General features: G+C 41.0%; 1 protein-coding gene across 2 annotated transcripts in view; it reads left to right on the plus strand.

Annotated features, from left to right (window-relative positions):
• Positions 1-9,808, plus strand: part of LOC110501417 (enolase-phosphatase E1) — a 31,239-nt gene extending 21,431 nt beyond the window's left edge. For both annotated transcript variants that reach the window (XM_036958765.1, XM_036958766.1), the window contains one exon: positions 9,167-9,808. The gene's annotated coding sequence lies outside the window, so the exon portion shown is untranslated. The remainder of the gene's footprint in view (positions 1-9,166) is intronic.
• Positions 9,809-10,014: the final 206 nt, after the last annotated feature.

Raw genomic sequence — 10,014 nt, forward strand, 5'->3', positions numbered from 1 at the left:
ATAAAGAAAATAGAGAACTAATATAAAAGTAATAACAGGTAATAATAAAAGTAATCAAGTTTTTAAAGTGTCATGCACAAATACAGTGAAATGCCTTTCTTGCAAACTCAAAACCCAACAATGCAATAATCAATAACAAGGTAATACTAGAAAAAACACCCAAGAAATAATAAGAACACATTAAATATGAATACTATATACACTTACAGGGTCAGTTCCAATAACATTTACAATGTGCAGGGATACTGGAGTGATGGAGGTAGATATGTATAGGGGTAAGGTGACTAAGCAACAGGATATAAGATAAACAGAGTAGCTGCAGCTTGTATGTGAGTGGATGTGCGTGTGTGTAGAGTTACACATAATATGCACGTACATTTATACTGAGTTGGCAGTGTAGGGCCCTGTGAGTGTGCAGGTAGAGAGTGCAAATTGTAAATAAAAAGTCAAAGATTTGAATTTAACTTATATAGTCCATGTAGCTATTTTATTAGCTATTTATCAGTCTTATTGCTTGGGGATAGAAGCTATTCAAGAGGCTGATGGTGTCAGACTTGAAGCACCTGTACAGCTTGCCTTGCGGAAACAGAGAGAATAGTCTTCCACACCGCCATTCTTCCACACCGCCTGATATAGTCTTCCACACCGCCAGTCTTCCACACCGTCTGATATACAGTATTTTTTTTAATTGAACCTTTATTTAAACAAGAGAGCCCTGTACACATCACAATAAAAACAGAATATTAAAACAACATACATGTGTATAAAACAATATAATTCAGCACAATAAACAAAAATAAACATATTTAATAAAAGCAATCACATTCAACTACATAGAGGTCCTCAATCAACAATTTAAACTACCTGAGTGGCTACATCACATCTACAGTGCCTTGCGAAAGTATTCGGCCCCCTTGAACTTTGCGACCTTTTGCCACATTTCAGGCTTCAAACATAAAGATATAAAATTGTATTTTTTTGTGAAGAATCAACAACAAGTGGGACACAATCATGAAGTGGAACGACATTTATTGGATATTTCAAACTTTTTTAACAAATCAAAAACTGAAAAATTGGGCGTGCAAAATGATTCAGCCCCCTTAAGTTAATACTTTGTAGCGCCACCTTTTGCTGCGATTACAGCTGTAAGTCGCTTGGGGTATGTCTATCAGTTTTGCACATCGAGAGACTAACATTTTTTCCCATTCCTCCTTGCAAAACAGCTCGAGCTCAGTGAGGTTGGATGGAGAGCATTTGTGAACAGCAGTTTTCAGTTCTTTCCACAGATTCTCGATTGGATTCAGGTCTGGACTTTGACTTGGCCATTCTAACACCTGGATATGTTTATTTTTGAACCATTCCATTGTAGATTTTGCTTTATGTTTTGGATCATTGTCTTGTTGGAAGACAAATCTCCGTCCCAGTCTCAGGTCTTTGGCAGACTCCATCAGGTTTTCTTCCAGAATGGTCCTGTATTTGACTCCATCCATCTTCCCATCAATTTTAACCACCTTCCCTGTCCCTGCTGAAGAAAAGCAGGCCCAAACCATGATGCTGCCACCACCATGTTTGACAGTGGGGATGGTGTGTTCAGGGTGATGAGCTGTGTTGCTTTTACGCCAAACATAACGTTTTGCATTGTTGCCAAAAAGTTCAATTTTGGTTTCATCTGACCAGAGCACCTTCTTCCACATGTTTGGTGTGTCTCCCAGGTGGCTTGTGGAAAACTTTAAACAACACTTTTTATGGATATCTTTAAGAAATGGCTTTCTTCTTCCATAAAGGCCAGATTTGTGCAATATACGACTGATTGTTGTCCTATGGACAGAGTCTCCCACCTCAGCTGTAGATCTCTGCAGTTCATCCAGAGTGATCATGGGCCTCTTGGCTGCATCTCTGATCAGTCTTCTCCTTGTATGAGCTGAAAGTTTAGAGGGACGGCCAGGTCTTGGTAGATTTGCAGTGGTCTGATACTCCTTCCATTTCAATATTATCGCTTGCACAGTGCTCCTTGGGATGTTTAAAGCTTGGGAAATCTTTTTGTATCCAAATCCGGCTTTAAACTTCTTCACAACAGTATCTCGGACCTGCCTGGTGTGTTCCTTGTTCTTCATGATGCTCTCTGCGCTTTTAACGGACCTCTGAGACTATCACAGTGCAGGTGCATTTATACGGAGACTTGATTACACACAGGTGGATTGTATTTATCATCATTAGTCATTTAGGTCAACATTGGATCATTCAGAGATCCTCACTGAACTTCTGGAGAGAGTTTGCTGCACTGAAAGTAAAGGGGCTGAATAATTTTGCACGCCCAATTTTTCAGTTTTTGATTTGTTAAAAAAGTTTGAAATATCCAATAAATGTCGTTCCACTTCATGATTGTGTCCCAGTAAAATACAGTTTTATATCTTTATGTTTGAAGCCTGAAATGTCGTTAAGTTCAAGGGGGCCGAATACTTTCGCAAGGCACTGTAGCTGCAGTGAACTCTGCATATTGTTCCACAAATTAGGGTCAAAGAAACTAAACGCAGATTTCCTGAAATCTGTGGAGACTGAAGGGATCTCTAGTGTTATCCATCCCTGTGAACGGGTTTGGTAACTTCTTATCTTATTTAATTATGATACAAATAGAGGGAGTTTATGTAAGATTGCTTTGTAAATAAATAAAAGAGAATGAAGCTCTCTTCTTAGACAGCTAGGTCCATCCCACATTTTTACACAGACTACAATGATGAGTCCTAAATGTGTCCCCTGTGATAAAGCGTATTGAGGAATGGTAGACTGCGTCCAAAGGTTTTAAAACAGAGGTTTGCCGCTTGCATGTTAACAGTATCACCAAAATCCAATACAGGGAGAAGCGTTGTTTGAACAATCTTTCTCCTATTTTTATAATTTTTTATTTAATACTAAATACTATGATTTATTTCAATATAAAAATGCAATCTTGGATCTTAGCTTCTTTAGTAAGATTTTCTATATGCGTTACGAAGGACAACTTGTCATCAATCCAGACACCCAGGTGTTTATATTGAGAAACAAGCTCAATTTGGACTCCATTTATAGCGCACATATGCAGGTCCTCAGGTTTAACATTTTGTGACCTAAAGAACCACATGAGCTTGGTTTCACTTGTATTTAACAGTAACTTAAGATCTGCAAGTAATTTCTGAATTGAATCAGTCATGCTGAAGTTCACAAATGGCCTGCTGCACTGAGGTAGCACAGGAATACAAAACTGTGTAGTCTGCATAGAGATCAATGTTCCAAGTATTAACAGTTTTTCTTATGTCATTAATAGACAAAGTGAACAGTAATGGACCCAAAATCCAACCCTGAGGAACACCCTTTTGAATCTCAAGAAATTCAGATTTAACCCCATCTATTAAGATGGCCTGAGTCCTGTCGCTAAGATAATTCTGAAACTATAAACAGGCTGTATATCCCAGACCTACTCTTGATCATTTCTTCAGCAAAACAGAATGATCAACAGTGTCGAACGCCTTTGACAGGTCAATAAACAAGACAGCACAGCTCGTTTTAGCATCCAAGGCATTGACAAGATCATTAACAACTAACGTGGTTGTACTATGCCCAGGCCTAAACCCTGATTGGTTTATGATAAGAATACAATTATCAGATAAAAAGGAACAAAGTTATACATTAACCAAGGATTCAAGTATCTTAGCTAAACAAGGTGGTATTGAAAGTTGTCACAGATAGTTGTCAAGATGATTTGTATCTCCACCCTTATTGAGTGGCAGCACATATGCGGATTTCCATGCTTTTGGAATACTTCCTGATAACAATGTTAAATAAAAAATGTCAGCCAGCAATAAGGGGTGCTGCACACTTAAGCAGACCAGGCTCCAAATGATCAGCCCCTGTGGATTATTTTGTCTATTGTTAACAAAGACTAACAAGACTACTTTATCAGTGAATTTCCGAAAAGAAAACTCCTGATCAGCGTTTTCAGTGTCATTCGATAGATTAACACCATCTACATCCAAGCGACTCTTTTCAAGATCTGGCTTTGAAATGCATTAAAATATAAAGCCTGCAGATATAAAATGGTGATTAAATGTATTAATGATATCAATTTTGTCAGTAATAGGGCCAGAATCTAAATTAATTTATTGGGGGAGAGAAGAGGAGACACAACCCTTCAGTGATTTAACAGCTTTCCAAAATGTAGCTGGGTTCCCTGTACATTCAGATAGTGTATTGCCATAATAATCCGATTTAGCTTTTTTAACTAGTTTTACACACCGATTTCTCAATCACCTGAAAGACTGCCAGTCTGGGCCCGAGTCTGTGAATCTAGCTTCGACCCAGGCAGCATCTCTGTTGTGTATGACTTCAGACAGCTTTGGACTGAACCAAGCGCAAGACCGATTTTTATTTATTTTTGTTCTCAGTTTTTTAAAGGGAGCATGTTTATCTACAATACAATTGAAAACTTTTGAGAAGTAAATAGCAACACCTTTGCCTTTCCTATCAGCCCTAAACACATTGTAACCATCCATATCAATCCCAGAGTCCAGGGTTTTATCAGTTAACCAGGTCTCAGATAAAATAAAATATCAGGATCTTGACATGATCCATTTTAGGTAATAAACTATGAATATTAAGATGTAAAAATGTCAAACCTTTTCTGCATTTAAAATCATACATTTCAATACAAGTCAGATTACTTTGAGATTTCAGAACAACAGGAGACTCAAAGATTGGATTATACCTATTAGGAAAATAAAAATTGGGAATAGCAATAACGTTTCTCCATTTAGCACCATTTGGCATGTCACCACTTGCAGATACAACATGGAACTCTCACAGTTACCTAAAGGAGATGGTAAAAACTGACTTACATGATGTCCTGGGTGGCAGGGAGCTTGGCACCAGTGATGTATTGGGCTGTTAGCACCACCTTCTGTAGTGCCATGCAATCGAGGGTGGTGCTTTTGCCATACCAATCGGTGATGCAGCCAGTCAAGATGCTCTGTAGAACTTTTTGGTGCAGCTGTAGAACGTTTTGAGGATCTGAGGGCCCATGCCAAATCTTTTCAGCCTCTTGAGGGGGAAGAGGTGTTGTGGACCATGATAAATCCTTAGTGATGTGGATATCGAGGAACTTGACGATCTTGGGCGTGCTCGGCCCTCAGTTTCCTGTAGTCCATGATCAGCTCCATTGTCTTGCTGACATTGATGGAGAGGTCCTGGCGCCACACTGCCAGGTCTCTGACCTCCTCCATATAGGCTGTTTCATTGTCGTCGGTGATCAGACCTACCACCGTCGTGTCATCAGTGTGGCAGATGTGTTGTTGCCTACCCTCACCACCTGGGGGTGGTCCGTCAGGAAGTCCAGAATCCAGCTGCAGAGGGATGTGTTCAGTCCCAGGGTCCTTAGCTTAGTGATGAGCTTGGAGGGTACGATGGTGTTGAATGCTGAGTTCTAGTCAATAAACAGTATTCTCACATAGGTGTTCCTCTTGTCCAGGTAGAAGACGGTAGTATGTAGTGCAATAAAGATTGCGTCTTCTGTAGATCTGTTGGGGCGGTATGTGAATTGGAGTGGATCCAGGGTGTCAGGGATGATGGCATTGATGTGAGCCATGACTAGCCTTTGAAAGCATTTCATGACTACAGCTGTGAGTGCTACGGGGCGATAGTCATTGAGACAGGTTATGTTGGAATTCTTGGGCACAGGGACTATGGTGGTCTGGTTGAAACATGTTGGTATTACATTGGGTCAGTGAGAGGTTGAAAATGTCAGTGAAGACACTTGCCAGCTGGTCAGCGAATGCTCTGAGTACGGGTACTGGTAATTCGTCTAGCCCTGCGGCCTTGTGAATGTTAACCTGTTTTAAGGTCTTACCTCGGCTACGGAGAGTGTGATCACACAGTTGTCTGATGCTCTCATACATGGTTCAGTTTTGCTTGCCTCGAAGCGAGCATAGAATACATTTAGCTCGTATGATAGGCTTCTGTCACTGGGCAGCTCATGGCTGGCTTTCCCTTTGTAATCCGTTATAGTTTGCAAGCCATCCCGCATCCGACGAACGTCAGAGCCGGCACAGTTTTTTTTAACATTTTGAGGTTTATCTTGGAGCTCAGAAATAGTATAAAATGGACTGTAGGATTTGTTTTTAATCATTTCAACCAATATTCTACAATTTCTAGTATAGCTAGGCTGTCTGAACAGTAACATGATCAGCCTGAGGGAATTGAAATCGAATTGGAATTTGTGGAATTGTTAGGGATAATATTGAATTGGGAATTGAATTCTTGGAATTTACAGAATAATCAGAATTCAAATTAATTGAATTATCTCTGAATTCAAAGACTGATCTGGAATTAAATTGAATTTACAGAGAAAGAGAATTGAATTAGAATTACATTTGTGGAATTGACCCGAACCCTGATATGTATCTCGCTCTCTGTCTTGACCCCAACCCTGGTAGGTGCACACCAAGCTAAACGACAGAGTCGCAGCACATAAGGCTATAGCAGCTAACCCTGAGGCTACGGTCAAGGCTACGAACACTTAGACAAAAAAAGCACTGAGCCTTGCGTGAGGGCCACCGCTGTTCCGGAGAACTGGGTGAACTCACTCTCCGAGGCAGATGTGAAGAAGATTTTTAAATGGGTCAACACTCATAAGGCCAGACAGTATTCCATGTTGTGTTCTCGGAGCATGCGCAGACCAGCTGGCTGGCGTCTTCACGGACATTTTCAACCTCTCCCTGTCTGTCTGTAATCCCCACATGTTTAAAGCTGACTACCAACGTTCCTGTTCCGATAAACTCTAAAGCAACGTGCCACAATGACTACTGCCCTGTAGCAATCACATCAATAATCATGAAGTGCTTTGTAAGGCTGGTGATGGCTCACATCAACGCCATCATCCCAGACACCCTGGACCCACTTCAATTTGCATACCGCCCCAACAGATCCACAGACGACGTGATCTCAATTGCATTCCACACTGCCTTCTCCCACCTAGACATTATTATGATTATTATTATTATATTGGTATTTAAGCCACTAGTTACTTAACCCCTGTTTACGTGTACATTCCTTCCTCAGCCACTCAGTACCCCCGCACATTTTAATAACAGTGCTGGCACTGCATTGACCTGTATATAAGACATGTATATAATTGCATTCTCATGTTTCTCTTCTTTTTCCTTCTCTCGTATTTCACATTTATCTTCCTATTGCTATTATTACCTTTTTTTGTGAATGCAGTTGGGAAAGAGCTCGCAAAATGAGCATTTCACTGTTTTACACCTGACGTATACTGTGCATGTGACAAGAATTTGTCTAACCAAAAGAGTACAGAACCTGGCACAATGACTCAGGAAGCCATCCTATTTCTGAATCAATGCTGCAATCAGAGTCTGAGCCTCGTCCTCTACTCTACTCCAGCACACGGGCTTATGTAGATACAGAACATTCATTTGGGTGACAAATAGTGTTGTTGTTGTCTTTGAAATAGAGATGGTTTGGCCGGGGTAGGCCGTCAATGTAAATAGGAATTTGTTCTTAACTGACATAAATTAAAATAAAATAAAAAAACAGATTTATCACATAAATTATTAGATCCGTACATGTGCGTGTGTGTAAATGTGAGAGTGTTTGCGTGTCTGTGTGTTTGTGTACATGTGACTCCATCTGTGGAAGTATAATATCATTATTGTGTGTAATTGAAACAGATTTGCAGACAGATAGAAGGATATTGTTTCCATCCAGAGCTATAACTCTATTGAAAAACTTATTTTCACCACAGACAGTTGGAACTGTTCTAAGAAACTTTTTTTTAATTAACCCTGCCTGTGTGTGCCCGTTCGTCATATCTTCTCAACAGGTAAAAGACAATTCTGTCAGCGACATGTTATTTTTTCTTTAATGCAGTTTCTGTCTAGAATCTCCCCAGAACAACAGCTAGCCACAGGTAATCAAAAGCCTTCTCCACCTCCTCCTCCCTAGACAGCAGTGTAGCACAGTATGAAATACATTAGGGAAAGGGGGGATACCTAGTCAGTTGAACAACTGAATGCCTTCAACTGAAATGTGCATTCTGCATTTAACCCAACCTCTCTGAATCAAAGAGGTGCAGGGGGCTGCCTTAATTGGCATGCATGGCGCCCGGGGAACAGTGGGTTAACTGCCTTGCTCAGGGACAGAGCGACAGATTTTTACATTGTCAGCTCGGGGATTCAATCCAGCAACCTTTCGGTTACTGGCCCATTAGTATGTTATGAAATTCTTCCATTCCCCAGGCATAAAAGCCCAGCTGCTAACAACACTAGTAGCCATAATTATAAACATCTTCGTGACAGTTTCCCTGTCACACTGGTATAAAGGATTTGGAGACAGGCACAGGAATACACAATAGGGGTTTTTAATACACCCAAAACAAATACATATACAAAAACACTGGGCTGTACCCAATCAAAAGAGAGAGGGTAAACCTTGTTGAATGCCACGGGACGATACCCGTAATACACAATATATATATAGCACGCAGCATAACAGCTGCACTAACGCATAGGTACTGACACCACCAACGGACATGGAAACAATAACCGACAAAGTCAGAGGAAACAGAGGGCACATATATAACATACTAATCAGGGGAAATGGGAACCAGGTGTGTGTAATTAGACAAGACAGTTGATGATAATGAATCCCGTTCAGTGAAGCCTGAAAGCAGGTGATGTAGACCTCTGGAACTGGTGAACAGAATGATCAGCAGTACCAGGGGGATCCGTGACATTTCCTTTCATTATAGGTGCCAGCAGCCGTCACTGAGCGGATGCATGAGGAACCCATGGGGGATTCAGTCACGGTTTCACACTGTTCTCAAAGGCTTGTCCCTCCCTCCCAATAGCATACAAAGTTATAACTACCGTGATGGTAAATAATCCCTTGGAAGAGAATATTGAAATGACAATAGCCTGCTTATGAAGCTGTGTTGGCTTAAACAGTAAACATTCTACTACAGTACCTTCAACACTACGCACTACCTATTCCAACCTACAAAACACAACCTGGCATCCACTACAGCCTTGTTGATTGGAGAACAAATACCTCCTTCAAGTTACAGTTGGTGTTTTTGCCCAAACCTGACATGTTATTGACCCCAAATCTCTTGTTCATCCAGGTCACACCACCAACCGACCGAGTATGAACCCAGCGGAGGGCAGTGGAGCTGGTTTCAACGTGGGCGGTCTGAAGTCTGTCCTGCAGAACGCCGTGTCCCCAGCCTTCGGCGCCACCATCATCATCATCATCACTGTTATCGTGTCAGGGAGCGCCTACCTCTGTTTCCTCAAGTACATCTGTGCAGGCTGCTGCAAACCCACACAGGTGGCCCCGGTCACACAACTGGACCCAAACAAGAGTGAGGAGCAGGTGTAGCGGAGTCTGTCAAGTTTCAAGTTTTTATTGTCACGTGTACTAGTACAAGGAAATTCCTTTCTTGCTTGTTCTTTTCCAACAATGTAGTAATCAGTATCAGTAATACTATAACATTTATTTTAAAAAGTTAAGTGGAACAAAATAAGAACACAAGAAAGTAAGTAAGCTATATACAGGGTCAGTTCCAGGGTTAGTGCCAATACCATTGACAATGTGTAGGGCAGTGGCTACGCATCATTCAGGGCAGAGACCCAACTGTTTGGAGGCACCCCATTTTTTTGCCTGTTTTGCATGTTATTTTGGCATTAATAAGTGTCACATATCAGTTTGCAAACAATGTAAAACATAAATAATCATTGAGTTAATAAAGCCGCATACCAACATGGTTTCTTTTTTGCTTTCTTGAGTCAGGCAGCTCCAAAATGCAGGGGTTTTAGCTAGAGGTCGACCGATTAATTGGAATGGCCGATTAATTAGGGCCGATTTCAAGTTGTCAATAATCGATTTCAACAATAGGTAATCAGCATTTTTTTACACCGATTATGGCCGATTACGTTGCACTCCACGAGGAGACTGCGTGGCAGGCTGACT

The sequence above is a fragment of the Oncorhynchus mykiss genome, chromosome 22 (assembly GCF_013265735.2).
Source record: "Oncorhynchus mykiss isolate Arlee chromosome 22, USDA_OmykA_1.1, whole genome shotgun sequence".
Taxonomy (NCBI): Eukaryota; Metazoa; Chordata; class Actinopteri; order Salmoniformes; family Salmonidae; genus Oncorhynchus; species Oncorhynchus mykiss.